The sequence below is a fragment of the Muscardinus avellanarius genome (genome assembly GCF_963383645.1).
Source record: "Muscardinus avellanarius genome assembly, chromosome: 6".
NCBI lineage: Eukaryota > Metazoa > Chordata > Mammalia > Rodentia > Gliridae > Muscardinus > Muscardinus avellanarius.
In genome coordinates, this window is record NC_137791.1 from 96,015,104 (window position 1) to 96,030,615 (window position 15,512).

The window sequence follows — 15,512 nt, forward strand, 5'->3', positions numbered from 1 at the left end:
GCTGCTCCGTGGATTTGAGAATACAATTAGCCTTTAAAATGGTTGCTGCCTTTTCTTATTCTTTCCCTCTCTTTTGTTATGGGTGTGTCTGAAACACATGCAGCTTTTAAATTTCTACTTCTTTACTTTAGACTTTCTCAGCACAAATTACATTCTGCCATGTTTTTCAATGAGTTCACATGTTGATGTCTTCTATATCCGAAAATAGGGCAGAAATGTCTCATGGTTCTCTGTGTCCTCCCCTCCTGCAGATAGAACAATCCCCCACAGAGCATACCATCCTCCAACTGTGCTGAAGTTTGTTTATAGTGGCGGGTATGAGAGATGGTGTTTGTCAAGTTTGTCTCAAGAAACAATCTTTTTTTATTTACTCAAATGAGTTGAAAACTTATGTCTACACAAAAGCTGCGCATGGATGTTTATAGCAACTTCATTCATAATTGACAAGCGTAAAACAAAAGAAATTGATTCTCTTGAACTTCTGGAAGCCTGAAGCCAGGCCTTTCATAGGCAAGTGGATAAACTGGGATACATCTATAAAATGTCATTGTAAAAGAAATGAGCTACCAATCCATGGGAAGATGTGGAGGAAGTGTCTATGCATATTACAAAGAAGAAGAAGGAAATTTGCATTTTCTTCTTCTGTGATTCCAACTATATGACATTCAAGAAAAAGCAAAGCTATAGAGATACCAAAAATACCAGGGGTTGCCAGAGGTTAAGGGGAAGGGAGAACGAATAGATGGAGCACAGTTATACTAGTCAGTATGATAGTCAAGTGATAAATAGATATTATTACATATTTGTCAAAACCCATAATTCACCACCAAGGGAGAACCCTACTGTATATCATAGACATAGATAACCATGTCTCCATATTGATTTATCTATTATAATCAGTATACTACTCTGTTGGGGGATGGTTATTTGGAGCCAGGCTGCATATGGTAAGGAGATAGGGGGAACATGGGAATTTCATAATGTCTACTCAACTTTGTCATGAACCTAGAACTACTATAATCAAATTGGTTTATATGTAAAAAAACAACCATTTTTTTCATGTCTCAGAAATGTTACTGATTCATAATTGTGTCATCTTGGAGACTGCCTCTCAAACAAATTTTTCCCATCTTGTTTTTTCTCCTTTAAAAATGAAAAAAATCAAGATGAACAATTAGATAAACAATATTTCTGGATTAAAATGTAAAACTAAGAAATCATTGGACTCACATTTCTTCTGAAATGTTTGTTCTGAGTAAACCAAGAAGGCTGCCCCTTGGGTGGTGACTATTGGAAAGGAGGAGGTACTCCACAGCCTGCTCCCCAGGGTGCCCCAAGGGTGACAATGCCCACCCATGGGTCCTACAGAGAAGGCTGCATTGCCTTGTTGCTCTCCAAGGCGAGACTTCCCAGGCTGGAGGGCAGAGTGCTACAGGGTTGATCTATGGTGACAACACTTAGTGTTTGGCATCCAAAAGTGATGTTATATCTACCTAAGTTTCAGACACTCATGGCTTTGGTTATATTGATCCCATTTCAAGACTAAGAGGAAAATTGGAGGATACAGTTAGTTCCTTTTGATCACACCCTGATGCACGCAGACAGAAATAAAAAAGAAGACCCACCTGTCAGCAAGCGGAGAAAAGATTAGAATAAAAATATAGACTGTGAAGGCAGGAACGGTGTTTCACACTTGTAATGCCAGTACTTGGGAGGATGAGACAGGAGAATTGTAGGTTCAAGGCCAGCGTGGGCAACTTAGTGAGACTCTTAGCAACTTAGTGAGGCCCTGTTTCAAAATAAAAAACTAAAAAGGGCTGAAGGTGTAGCTCAGGGGTAGAATGCCCCTGGGTTCACTTCTCAGTACAAAAAAAAAAAAAAAAAAAAAAGACACCACAAAGCAATTTCTCTCCCTCCTTTTTTGTAGTGATGGGGTAGAATCCAGAAAAATTGTGAATTCTACCTCTTAGCTATACCCCAGTCTCATTTTTTTAAAGGGTCTCATTAAGTTGCAGAAGACCTCACAAGGTTGCTGAGGTTGGTCTTGAACCTGTGATCCTCCTGTCTCAGCCTCCCAAGTACTGGGATTACAGGCTTGTGCCACCATGCATGACTATCACAAAGCAATTCTGCAAGGCCATGTTAGCTGCCATCAGCCAAGGGGGCCTAGGTGATGCCTGCCCCCCGCCACCTGCTCCCTCTCCCACTACCTCCGAAGGACTGAGGTCCTTAGTCACGTTTAATCTTTGACGCCACTTGGATCCTTGGGCCTAGCCTGCCCTAAAGGGCCTCTGTGGTCCCCAAAGGCCCCTCCACTTGGAGACTGATACCCCTGACAACTCAAGGCCACAATAGACCACAGGGAGGGGGGGCAACAGATCTCCTCATGGTATTTGCTGGGTGCCCGCTTTTCAGATGTGTGCAAGAGGTGGTATTCATCATGCAGGGAAAGCCATGAAGTGCTCGCTTAATAAGAAGTCCTCTCAGTTCCCCACTGTGAGCATGCTGGGACAGGCCAGGGGTGACCCAGTTACAGGGCGCAGGCTCAGGGACCCCAAGCCAGGCAGGGCTGGGTGCTCCCATATGAGCACTATGTGAGGCAGGTGGTGGATCTGGCAGGAAGGAGGCTGGGAGGACAGGCCAGGGGCTGGGAGGACGAGGATCATCTGCAGCTCAGGGGATGAAGAGGGAAGAGGAGCAACACTTGTACCAGTAGGGAAGGCAGGAGCGCTCTGCAGACCGAGGGCTGGGGGCAGAGGGCCTCGTGAGCAGCATCTCATCACTGGCTTCAGGAGGAGACATGGCTGAGGTGGGGTGTTGGGGCAGAGGGGCAGGAGGGGGCCTCCGGTTGGAGGAACAGGGGGCAGCCCCACCAGAATACTGCAGAGAGGAGAGGACAGTCATTCACTCTATTTTCAAAAGGACTCTGGTAGCCACAAGGGGCTGGGAAGGAGAATGGATAGGGGCACTCTGGTTGGAGGAAGGATTTTTATTTTATTTTATTTTTTTAAGTTAGACAAGTTCTGGTCATGTATCTAGGATGGAGGGAAGAAAGAAAGGAAAAAGAGAAATTGAAAACTAGAGTGAGATACTGACAGGGAAGGACATTAAGAGCACATGAATGCTTGAATAAGAATGTTCACACCAGTTTTGTTCTTTGCTATAGCCCCAGACTGTGAAGAATGCAAATGTCCATTCACAGGGGAATGATTAAAAAAGTTTTTTTATGTTTCCATAGTGGAAATCTATACAATAATGAAAAGAACAAAAATATTTATTTTATGAATGACGTGGATGAAATATTGATTTTATGAAGTATTTATTTTATGAATGACTTGGCTGAAACTTGAAGGCACAATCCTGAGTGAAAGAAGTATAGTACCTACCCCTTTCTATACAGTTCTTTTCCTATGATTCCAGTTACTCATGGCCAACAGTGATCAGAAAATATTAGATTGGCAATCTCAGAAATAAGCATTTCATAAGCTTTAAAGTGTGCACTGCTTTGAATAGTGTAATACAGGCTTGCACAATTTTTCTCTCTCCCTAGGATTTCAATCATCCCTTCACTAAGTGTAGTCACGTGGGGATATACTACCTCCACCCCCACCCCCATCAATTATTTAGTAGACATCTTGGTTATAACATCAACTGTCTTGGTATTGTAGTGTTTTGGGTTTTGTTCAAGTAGATCTTATATTACTTAATAATTTCCCCAAGTGTAAGCTTTTTTTTTTTTACAGTATGTTGTTATAATTACTCTATTTCCTTATTGGTTATTATTGTTAATCTCTTACTGTGCCTAATTTATAAATTAACCTTTATCATAAGTATGAATGTATATAGAGAAAAAGCACAGCTGGGATAGGGTTCAGTATTATCTGTGGTTGAGACATCTCCTTGAGGTCTTGGAACATATTTTTGAACTTCAGATAAAGGCAATCATTTAATAAGAGCTCTTCCTTGCTTGTACTATTTCAATTTTCTACAGTAGTTCTTCCTTGTTCATGGATAATATAAGCTGAAATAGTGCAGGCACCCAGAGTCTCTATCATATGATTGCATTTATATGAAGCTCAAAAATAGCCACAACCAACCCCTGGTGATAGAGGCCAGGACAGTGGTTATCTCCAGGAGGATGCTGGCTGGAAAGAACCACGGAGGAGTCTGCAGGGGTGCTGGAATGTTCCACATTGAAACTGGGTGGTGGTAGTAAGGGTGTTTACCTACATAAACATTCATGGAGCTCTTCATTAAGATTTGTAATGTATTTCTGGGTGTGGTGGCCCACACCTGTAATCCCAACACTTGGAAGGCTAAGACAAGAAGATTGCGGGATTGAAGACAGCCTCAGCAGTTTAGCAAGACTGTTTCAAAATGAAATATAAAAAGAGCTGGGAGGTGTAGCTCAGAGGTGGAATGCCCTTGGGTTCAATCCCCAGTATAGAAAAGAAGAAAGGAGGGAAGGAAGGAGAAAAGATAAAAAAAGAAAAGAAAAAAGATTCTTCAATAGAGAAAATAATGAGATGACAAAGGAGAGAAAACAAATTGGGTAGAGCAAAGAGGTAAATGAGATAAGGATGAGAGGAAAAGGAAGGTGCAAATATGCAAATCGTCAAGGAGTTTGAGGTAGAACATGACAGATGGCAGTATTGCTCCCAGCTCCCCACCATCCAGGCGTGGAGTGGCGTTGACAAGGGGATTGAAGCGTGGATGGGTTCCGCAAAGGGATTATCTAGCGGACCTGGTGGCTGAGTGTGGGCTTAGGCACCCACGCTGACGAGGTGGACCCAGATCCTCCGGAGTCTGGCCCTGGATGGTTGCCTGAGATACCTCCAGATCCTTTAGACAGCCTCCACTCCCCTGCAGGGGCTCACCCGCCTGCAGAGGGTGAGCGCACATCTAGTCCTGCAGTTGTGTCTGTGACTGTTTAAATCTGTGTTCAGCTGTGGGCTGTAGCTGGATCACCAGGCCTGTTCAGAACATTAGAGCAACATCATGGGGTCCAGGTCAGTATAACACAGCTCTCCACATTACCCTGTTAAGACTAAATGAGGAGCTGAGGAGGGGGCTCAGTGGTAGAGCACCTGCCTAGCATGTGTAGGGTGCTGGGTTTCATCCTCAGGTCTGTGGGGTCGGGGAGAAACTCAATGGGGTAGGAAGTGGAGCTCACCTAAACCTGTCACATGCAGTCACTCACAATGGAGCCAGCGCCCCTGTATATAAAGGGGGACGATTCAGTGGGTTAACAAAGTACCTGTAACCAAGAGCCTGTTCCTCCTGATACTGATTTCTGAAACTGACTCAGAGGCCCAGAGCAGAGAGCAAAGAGAGGGAGAGGCAGCCGGCCCCTGTGGCCATGAGCCTCAGCCTTCCTGGTCAGCAGGGGAAGCAGAGTTTACTCATGCATGCACCACTGGCCAACTGCCCTCACTCAGGCCCCAGGGTTCCATTCTGAACAGCCTTTTTCATAGGTGAAAACGTGTCAGCCACCTGGGCGAGTTAGGAAAAGTGGCTTTCACGAGGCGGAAGAGCTGGAGGCAGAGATGTTTTCTAAGGCTTTCCAGGCACTGACTGCCTTCTCCCCCCAAGGATGTGGTCTCACTGGGGCTCAAATCCAGGAGCACCTGCTGTTTATAAACAGTCCCGCCCACGAAGGCACGCGGATGGTCAGTGTAAGTTCTTCCTGCCGGATGAGGTGAGCAAGGCTAAAGACTGGTGTAGAGCTGCTCTGTTACCTCTGGCAGAACCCCATCCAGAGTGCCGCCCGCAGCTGCACATCACAGGAGCCCGGGAGCAAAGGAGAAGCCACATGAGGACACGCTGCTCCTGCTCGCTGCCTTAACTGCTACTCTGTGTCCCGCCTGCCTGAACTGGATTGTAGAGTGTGTGTGTGTGTGTGTGTGTGTGTGTGTGTGTGTGCACGTGCGCACGTGCATGTGTGTGTGAGCGCATAACATGTGCATGTGCATGCAGCATGTGCGTGTGTGTGAGCTCTTCAGTGTGTCCAGGACTCACTGAGCCAGTCTGTAAGGCACTGTAACCTTGTTACATGTCGCAGGTAGTGGGGGGTGGCTGTTAAGGTGACAGTGGTGTTAACATCCACAGCATGGCCTCTGTGGGCCAAAAGGGTAAAAACAAGGGGAAGCCAAGGCTGAGGAAGAGGTACAGAAAAGTTATAGGGAACTGGGCGGGGGGAGGCAGAGGGGTGGGTATAGCAGTCATGGAGCCCCAGCTTTGGAAGACAGATGCAGTCATTTTTTCCCCTCTCTTTCTTCCTGGAGGAGTGGCCCTTGGCAAGTGACTTGACCTCTGTTTTTACCTCTGTAAGTGGCAATGCTGTCTGTAATAAGGCCAACATCAAAGGGGTGTTGGAGGGTTTACTGAGCCTTAGTGAACCAAGCCCAGTGCCTGGCACATAGTAAGTGCTCAGAAAATGTTAGCCATGCTTATTTCTATTACAAAAGAGGGTTGATTGTAGTATGCTTCTGCTGCATGAATGCAAAGACTTGTGTTACTTGCAAAGCCCCTATGTTAAAGAGTATTTGCTGCCTCCCCCATATCTATTTTCTCTCTCTTCCTTACTAATTAACTCTTCATTTTATTTAATATAGTGATATGCCTAGATAACACACACACACACACACACACACACACACACACACAATTTTCCCAGCTTCCCTTGCAGCTAGGAGTTATTGTGTCCTGTCCAATGAGATACAAGTACTATGTCTTCCATACAGGTCTTTGAGTGAGCTAGTTCACCAGGCACACACCATTTGCCCTTCCTTTTCTTCTTCCTTCCTCCTGCCTGTGATATAGATGTGCTGGCTGAATCTTAGCAGCCTACTTGAATCAGTAGTGATCTTAAGGAGGAAGCCCTAAACTAAGGCAGTGCATAGACAGTGAGCAGTAGGATGACAGGTGCTGCCTGAGTCCCAGGTGATGATGGAATAGTGTAATACATAGCCTTAGGCTGCCTGTCACTCACTTTCTCTTACATGCTAAGCATAAGTACCTGCACTTTTTAAGCCACTGCATCTTTGACACTCATTGCTAATTGCAAATTGGACCTGATGTATTTTCTCTTGCTCCAAAAGTGTAATTAAGAGTTGCACCGGCCAGGTTGATGGCAGAAGCCTGCATAGGCAGCTGATTTCTTCCCTTCCCTAGCTACTCTCTTTTCCTCTCTCCCATACTAGTTCACTCCTAAGTGTCTGAATGGGACTCCCACCAAATGTGTCCACATCTCTGGAACCTGTGAACATGACCTCATTTGGGGGAAAGTTTTTTTGAGTTGACAGTCTTGAAATGGAAAGTTCTTCCTGCATTATCTAGGTCTTCCCTAAGTCTGATATTAAGTGTCTCAGGCAGAGGAGGTGATGTGACCACAGAACTGAGGATTGCAGCATGGCAGCCATGCATTCAGAAAGGCCGATGGCCACCAAAGTTTGAAGAGGCAGAAACCAGGTTCTCCCATAGAGCCCCTAAGAGAATGCCTTCTCCCTCCCTCCAATTCAGGTTTCTGACTTCCAGAACGGTGCAAGGATACATTTCTGTTGCTTTAAGCCATCTCATTTGTGGTAATTTGTTACAGCAACCACAGAAACCTAGTGCATACCCATTGGCACACCACATCCCAGGCCTGCACTAAGGGGGCTTGGGACCTTAAATTCTCTGTGACTCCTCAGTAAGTTCTTCCTGAACCTGATAGCTGTATTCTCACTTTAGAAACCCATGAGTCCAGCCGCTTTCCAGCCACTCTCCCTCCCTGAGAGAGAAAGGAACAGGCCCTGGCCATTGATATTCCGAACAACGTGCTCTCCTTGCAGACTCTGTAAACAGCTGTATTCCAGCAGCAGCTGCAACTACACCAAACATGAGAGTAAAACCATTTGCCGCCATCTGGAAGACACAGCCAGGTCCTTTTTGCTCTGAAATGTCTCCGAGTTTAGAAATCTAAACACATATTCCAGTTTGTCAAACTTCCCAAGGACTGGGATGTATTACATGTTGCATAACACAGTTCAGTGACTGTCCTGGGTGTCCTCCACCCCCGCGCCGGCCCCATGTCAAGGGAGGATGTGGGCCGCAGAGGACTGGAGCCTGAGATGGGAAACAGGAGGCCAGAGAGGCTTGGGACAACGCGCCTGAGAATCAGGACGCTTCCACCAGCTGTAGGAAGAAAACCTGTCACAGGATCTTCATCAGAGCTGGAGAGAAAATGGAGTGGCAGCTACATGTTGGTGACCATCATGAATCTCAACACAGATTCCTCCTCTAACCATCTCTCTATCAGGCCAGTTCAATGTCCAATATTTGTTTTTCGTATTCACATAATATGGACATAATTCACATAATAACGATACCAACCTCTTAGAGTTTGGTGGGGATTCTTCGGGATGAACATGTGATGGGTGCTTTTGGAGGTATGAAGTGTAAAGTAACAGTATATTAACAGAAATGCCTAGCCTCTGATTTTCTACAGAATTCTTGATAATAAAGGCACACGATTTTCCCTGGCCACAAACATCTATCAACACTGTATCTGAGCTCTGTGCAGTGCTGTAAGCCTAGATTCCCAGTGCTTGGGAAGCTGAGGCAAGAGGATTACAGGTTCAAGGCCAGCCTATGCAACTTAGTGAGTCCCTCAACAACTTAACAAGACCCTGTTTTAAAATAAAAAAGTAAATGCCAGGTGTGGTGGCGCACGCTTATATTCCCCGTGCTTGAGAGGCAGAGACAGGAGGATCGCACAGGTTTGAGGCCAGACATGCTGGCTTAAGAGACCCTGTTTCCAAATTTAAAAAGTATAAAATAGGTCTGGGAGTGTAGCCCAGGGATAGAAGGGTTTCCAGGAACCCCAATACCACCAAAATAATTAATTAATTAATTAATTAATTAAAAAGGACTGGGGATGTAGCTCAGTGGTAGAATGTCCCTGGGTTCAGTACTTAGTACCAAACAAACAAACAAAAACTAATGCATCTGTTTCTAGAGGACAAATTATTCAACCCGGAACTTTCAAGGACTTTTTTTCTTTCTTTCTATTTTTAAACAGAGCTGGCAAAGCCTCATAGAGCAAAATCACTTGTGTCTGCAATTCCATGGCCTAGGCTTTCCTCCTCTGGATCTAGAAGGGTCAAGAAACCACTTGTACAGAGCCAGGGAAAAGATATTCTAGTCTTTTTAGGCTGCATGTGCTGTCCTTCACATATGCTTTTTCTTTGTGTGTGTGCGTGTGTGTGCATGAATGTGTGTGTGTGTGTGTGTGTGTGTGTGTGTGTGTGTGTGTGTGTTGCTGGGGATTGAACCCAGTGCCTAGCATATGCAAGCACTCTACCACTGAGCTACACCTCAGCCCCATAATTTTTAGATGTAAAAATAAAACAAAACACAAAAATTAACTTGAGAGAACTTTGTAGGCCATGCCTCAGGGCCATATTCAACAACCCCTTTTAGATGAAAGCTCAACAAGACAGAGGTTTTCTGAATAGATTCTGTATAGAGGAGATGTCTGGAGGTGTCAGAGAGCAGGTGAGGTTTCTGCCGCCTCTGACTCTGTTGGGAGAGCAGGGTGGGGGTTGGCCTTGGAGGAAAGGGTGCATTGAAGGGGTTCAGGGACTTGAGGCCCTGGCCTGCGCTGTGGGTCGTCCGAGGCCAGCCCGCTGCAGGGGTGCAGTCACTGTGAGGAGCAGGTGGGAGCCAGTGGTCAGTGGTACATCTGTGCTTGGATGTGACTCTCAGGCCATGGCTGGCTCCAAATGCTGCTATTCCAGCCCCCCCCCCCCGCCAGCAAAATGCTTAGGAGTTCAAATGCTACACTCTGACTGCAAAGATAATTTATTCCTGGTGACAGTTTTTCTTCACTCCATAGCTTTTTTTTTCTTCAGGCTGCAGAAGACAGGGCTAGGGCTTCCCTCTAACAGTGGTGAAGAAGGAATGACAGCGGTGGACCCTGGGGACAGGAGCCTCCCAGCCGCGTTTGGTAGGGCACTGCCACAGGAAAGCAGCCTGCCGGAGGTTAACAGGTGAGGGCCTGGAGGAGTGCAGACTACTCCTGGACCAAAAGAGGAAATGATGCGAGAGCAGGGTTTTCTTTATCCAAAATAGTCAAAGAAAAAAAATTTAGAAGCATACTTAAAAGTTGGAATGACAATTCTTAATGGTTTCCATGGAGGCGTATCTCAAAGGAGTCTTGATTTCCTACTAAGAGTTCATCCTTTCTCGGTGTTTCTTTATACCAATGTATTAGGGTTCTCCAGAGAGATAGATAGATGGTAGATAGATAGATAGATAGATAGATAGATAGATAGATAGATGATAGACAGATGATAGATAGATAGGTGATAGATAGATGATAGATGATAGATAGGATAGATGATAGATAAACAAATGACAGATAGATGATTGATAGATAGATAGATAGATGATAGATGATAGGGTAGATAGATGATAGATAAATGACAGATAGATAGATATATAGATGATAGATGATAGATAGATGATAGATAGATAGATTCCAATAGATGTATAGGAAGACAGAGATTTAGAAAGAGATTGATTTTAAAGAATCATTTCAGATTGTGCAGGACACGCTAGCAGGTTGGAACCCAGGAAAGTCAATATTGCTATTCAAGCCCAAAGTCAGTTTGCAGCAGAATTCCTCTTTCTCAGAAACCTCAGATTTTTCTTTTCATAGTGCCTGCTACTGATTAGATAAGGCCCATGCATATTAGGAAAACTAATCTCCTTCACTTAAAGTTTACTGATTTAAATGTTAATGTCATCTAAAAATATATTCATAGAAGCATCTTGCTTGATGTTTGGCCAAATAGCTAGGTACTGTGACCTAGCTAAGTTGATATCATCCTACCTATCATCCGATTATACTTTGAGGTCTCAAGGTTAGCCATGGATATTAGATAATCTTTCCATTATGATGGTGTCAGTCTGTCTAGGATGATATAAAGGGGCTCCAGTAAATTACTCCAAAATGGCACATTCTATCCATTAGAAATGATTGAAAAAAATAATAGCTTTAAAGAAAATCTTGCTTCCTTTCATGTCAAGAAACACAATGATGCCATATGAGATGCCCAGTCTTTCTATGTCTTACTTTGCTGTTCTCAGTGTATTGAACTCCCCCTCATGCTGCTCGCCTCATAGATTGATACAGCTGCAACAGCTCTAGATAGCACAGCAAGATTCAAGGTATGAGAAAACCAGGTGTAGAGAAAGAGTGGTACCAGCTAAAACCAGGTGTGGAGAAAGTGGTACCAGGTAAGGCTACTTCTCCTGGGAATGTCTTGCTGAGTCTTCCGATTATTTCCTTGGCCAGAACAATCTCCTGACTCCCTCCAGCCGCAGTGGAGGTGGGAGGGGAAGCACTTCCTAGAGCTGGGCACAGTGAGGCTCCAAACAGAGCTAAGGATCAGTTAGCAAGAGAAAAGGGACACTGAGTGGGTAACTCAATTGAGTGGGTACCTCAGTGTTCATACCAAGGAGCATTTACTGTGGGTTTTATCTGGACTTGAAAAGTGTTTCTTTAATGATGTATGTCATCACTTATTCAATTAACACTGGCGTCTTCAATCTGATAGGTTTGAGTGTTTTGGGTAAGAGAATGTGTTTGCTTTGAAAAAAAAAAAAAATCAGCCGGGCATGGTGGTGCACGCTTGTAATCCCAGAATTTGGGAGGCTGAGACCGGAGGATCGCGATTCACAGACAGCCTCCACTACTTAGTGAAGCCCTCTGCAACTCAGTGAGACCCGGTTTCAAAATAAAGAATAAAAAATAGGGCAGGGGGTGTAGCTCAGAGGTCAAATGCCCCTGGGTTCCATCCCCAGACTCGAAAAAAAAAAAAAAATCAGCTGGGTGTGGTGGCACACGCCTGTAATCCTAGCATTTTGGGAGGCTGAGACAGGAAAATAGCAGTTCGAGGCCAGCCTCAGCTATTTAGTGAGGCCCTCTGCAACTTAGTGAGATCCTATTTCAAAGTAAAGAATAAAAATAGGGCTGGGGGATGTAGCTCAAAGGTAGAATGCCCCTGGGTTCCATCCCCAGTACTGAAAAAAAAAAAATCAAGTCTGTTGTGGATTCTTCTAAGAATAAACCACTTGTGGTGGGAGAGAGGTGGGTAGAAGTAGAAATGGGTAGAGAAATTGAGGCAGCCTCGATGAGGAGGAAACACAGAAGAGAGCCCTAAGGACCGTCAGGAGCTGGCCTCAAGGCTGAGCAGCAGAGCCAGAGGCCTGGATGTGACAGCGTGTGACTCCCCAGGGCAATGGACACCTCTCCACGTGTTTCCCACTCAGGGGTTTACGCAGGGATTGGTAGAGGGAGATGCTGGGAGTTACACATGGGTGATGGGCCACGCAGAGATTAGCAGCAGCAGCAGCAGCAGGAAGCCACCGACACCTCCACTGGGCATATGGACAGAGCCAGAAGCTGGAACCACAGTGGCTTCTGTGGCAAGAGCTGAAACTATCCATCAGACAATGGAAGCATCAGAAGCCACCCAAGGCAGCAAGAAGAGGCAGAGCCCGGCTTCCCCCTTCTTACTGTACCCCGTTACGTTGCCAGTGCCCCAGTGGCCTGCCCCGCAAACTGGAAGTCTGGGACCCAGGAGCTGAGAAATACAACCTGCAGGCCTCGGCCATGGTGGATAAAAACCAAGTGTATGTTTGGATCGCTTTGACGTAGAATTTCACTGCACTAATAAAAGTATAAAAAAAATTCAAAGAATGGATTCAGGACAGACATGCCCAGGACCAATACTACTTCTTTAGGAAAGTATGTGAATATGACTGGTGACAGCCAACACATAAAGCATTTACTAACTGCCAGGGGTTAAGTCAAGAGTTTAGTGTGTTATGTATGGTAACCTAGGGACTCAGGGTAGGGAAGGCTCATAAAGAGGAGGGGCAGTTCATGATGCTGCAAAGTAGAATCAAAAGCAAGGCTCACAGCCAGGTGCAATGGCTCACACCTGTGATCTTAGTACTGGGGACGCTGAGACAGGACGATCGCAGGTTGGAGGCCAGCCTCAGCAATTTTGTGAGGCACTGGTTCAAAATTTAAAAAAAATGAAAAGGGATGTGGGTGTATCTAGGAGATAGAATGCTCCTGGGTTCAATCTCCAGGAAGGAAGGAAGAAAGGAAGGAAGGAAAGAAGGAAGGAAGGAAGGAAGGAAGGAAGGAAGGAAGGAAGGAAGGAAGGAAGGAAGGAAGGAAGGGAGGGGGGTTATATCCAGAAGGGCTTATAGATCAAGCCAATGGATTTGACATTTGTCCCAAAGGTACTAGGGAATCAGTGAAGGGCTAGAAGAAGAATTGTACAGTTGATTGGATTTCTAAATTATCATTCCATACTTGGGTTGACATTCTGAAAAGTGTTAACTCATCAAGGTAAATAATGGAGCTCTGATAAAGGAGAACTGGGGGCTCACCAGCTTCTCTGTCTCCTGCCCCTGCAGAAAGCATTGCTTCTGAACACTTGGATCATCTGTTGACATAACTGGGGTCTTCGTTTACTTTAGCTCAGCAAAATTGGAGGAGCAGACCTTTTTAAAGCAAAATATTTGTTGCTAATCTATACAATGCTTACGATAGTTGATGTATTAATATACTGTCCACCTCATTAATGGACTTCCGGAGGAATCTACAGCCTAGCAACATTTTAGAGATAGTCTTTCTCTGTCCACTGGTTCCTTAAAGCATACTGTGGTCCTTTTGATTTGCTTTTTAACTTTTAAAATAAATCAGTGTCATCCGTCATTGGATTGTGGAGGTGGCAGTTGGAGACAGAACCTTAGATTAACTTGAAGTGTTGACACAATGTTATCACAGAGCCAAGACTTATAGCCTTCAAAGAGACATTTAGAGTTCCTCTGTTCCTAAAACCTCTTCCACAGATGAAGCAAGGGATCCCACACAGATAAAGCAAGCAGCCTGGGATTGGAAAGCAGGTAGTGAAGGCTGGGATGCAGCCCAGACCACTGACAAGGGCTCACTGCCAAGGAGCTTGGCGCCAAATAGACCTGCCAGCCTCAGAAATACTGCTCGGGTGTGGGAAGCCCATCTCACGGGACTTAAGCAGAAGAGGGACTTCATTGGCCTTAGAATGGTTTAGAGAGGATACCAGTTTCAGGCCTGGGTCTGTCTAGGGACTCTCTGTTGTCATCAGGACTGAGCCACCTTCTGCTTCTTGGATTACTTTCTGAGCCACTTTCATTCAGGCTTGCTCTACTCATGATAGCAGTGCCTAAAAGTCCCAAGCACACGGCCCTTCCTTCCATATGTCTAGTGGAAAGGGCATCTTTTTTCCCAAGAACACCAATGAAAGCCTAGGAATGAAATTTCATTGGTTAGTTTACAGCACATTCCCGTTCATGAACCAATCACAGTAGTTGAGTTTAATGGATCACTGTGATTGGCCATGTCTACTGTCAAGAGGTTGGGTTCATAGCCCTGCATGCAGCACACCTGTAATCCCAGTACTTGGGAGGTTGAGACAGGAGGATTGTAGGTTCAAGGTCAGCCTCAGCAATTTAGCAAGATACAACTTAGAAAGACTCTGGAAAGAAAGAAAGAAAGAAAGAAAGAAAGAAAGAAAGAAAGAAAGAAAGAAAGAAAGAAAGAAAGAAAGAAAGGAGAGAGAGAGAAAGACAGGATGGCCTGGTGGGTGTAGCTCAGAGATAGAATGCCCCTGCATTCAAATTTCAGTACAAGGAAGGAAGAAAGGAAGGAAAGAAGGAAGGAAGGAAGGAGAAAGAGATAGATATGGGCTCAGCTTGATACAAGGGCATAAAACATTTTGTTTTAAATTAAAAAATGTAGCCAGGTGTGGTGGCACATGCTTGTAATCCCAGTGCTTGGGAGGCTGTGACAGGAGGATCACAAAGGTTCAAAGCCAGCCTCAGCTACTTAGTGAGGCTCTCAGCAACTTAGTGAGACCCTGTTTCCAAATAAAGTATAAAATAGGTCTGGGAGTATAGCCTGGAGGTAGAAAGCCCCTGGGTTCCACCTCCAGTATAGCAAAATAATAATAATAATAATAATAATAATAATAATAATAATAATAATTCAAAATGTAAAAATAATGCATGGCAAAAGCTATTAAGCAGTTAGGTTAAATAGATAATAAAAATTTTGAAGAACTATAAAATTTATATTCTGAGCTGGCATAGTGGCACATGCCTGTAATCTCAGTACTTGAGAGGCTGGGACAGGAAGATTGCAGGTTCAAGGCCTATCTTAGGAACTTAGTGAGACTCTCAGCAACCTAGTGAAACCCTGTTTGAAAACAAACAAAAATAACTAAGCAAGCAGATAAATAAATAAATAAACAAACAAACAAATAAATAAAAGGCTAGGGATGTAGTTTGGAGGTAGAATGACCCTAGGTTCGATCACCAGTACCAAACACACAAAGTTATATTCAAAGCTGACAAAAAAAAACATTTTATACAAAGGATTCTGATGAAGAAAAGGATGAGCATCAACATAA